This window comes from Sinocyclocheilus anshuiensis, unplaced genomic scaffold, assembly GCF_001515605.1.
Source record: "Sinocyclocheilus anshuiensis isolate Anshui unplaced genomic scaffold, SAMN03320099.WGS_v1.1 scaffold497, whole genome shotgun sequence".
NCBI lineage: Eukaryota > Metazoa > Chordata > Actinopteri > Cypriniformes > Cyprinidae > Sinocyclocheilus > Sinocyclocheilus anshuiensis.
Genome location: NW_015540853.1, coordinates 154650 through 155796, shown reverse-complemented (window position 1 = coordinate 155796; position 1147 = coordinate 154650).

Genomic DNA, 1147 nt, shown 5'->3' with positions numbered 1-1147 from the left:
GGATAGAACCCTGTTGGGTTAAAGTGTGTTGGATTGTCTAAAATATGAAATATGTTTAAATGGTAGTACATTGTGTTATATGAACTATATAAATGTTAGTAACCATTTGGATCACAAATACATACAATGCATATTAATTTCTACTTCAGTTTATTAGCTCCTAAATCTGTGAAACGTTAGGAGTAGTGAAGAGGACTCCTAAGTCTCTAAGACCAAATCTGAACTATGCTAAAATGGCTGTTGCCAGCAATCTACCACGGAATATAAACATTTTAGAAGCATTTGATGATAATGAGCTTTTAAAAAGGTATCGGCTTTGGTTTGGAGGTTATCCCAACTCCAATTTTTTTATTATATCCTTAATATATAGCTGTTCTCGTGTTCAGTTGGGTTTTCTTTTATGTTTGCATGTCTTACTATCAGCCATGATTATTCTACTCTGCTAATTAAAAGGCTGTTTATATGCATATTGCCAAAATGTTATTAGTCGCTTAGTCGCAGAAAAAAAAATTCCACATGAAGTGGCCAAAGCACGCAGTCTGTGACGGACAAATCGTTAACGGCTGGTCTATGTGGTAATATAGTACATCGGGCAGGACATCCATATGCTCACCTAACATTCATCGACCTCAAATATGGCTTATCATCTGAAATATATATGTAGTAGCAACTTTACATGGCAGCTCAATCTATTGTTAGCCTAGAAAAAAGTGCACTGTTCACGTGTTTGTGCGAGTGTGGAAGCTGAACAGTAGCGTGCTTGGGCTACTGCATGACAGATGGAGGCGCCGGTGCAATCATTGGCTCTTGTACTTCATCATTTTTGGTCATTGGACTACTGCAGGACAGATGGAGGCGCCAGTGCGATCATTTGCTCTTAAAATACTTCGTCATTTTTGTTCATACAGATAAGAGTAATGCATCTTTTGTATCTGTAAAGACTCGTGTGCACTAAGAATAACCACGAAACGTGCTTTTGTAAAATAATGAAAGCAAACAGGATGCACTTTCTGCCGTCTCGGACTCTGTGAAGTTGAGCGCGTCACTTCGAGAAACTGTGTATTCTTGCCTTTTTACAGACATGAAAAATATATCTATAGAGAGTGAAACTTTTAAACGAAACAATTCAAATAGAAAACAAATATTC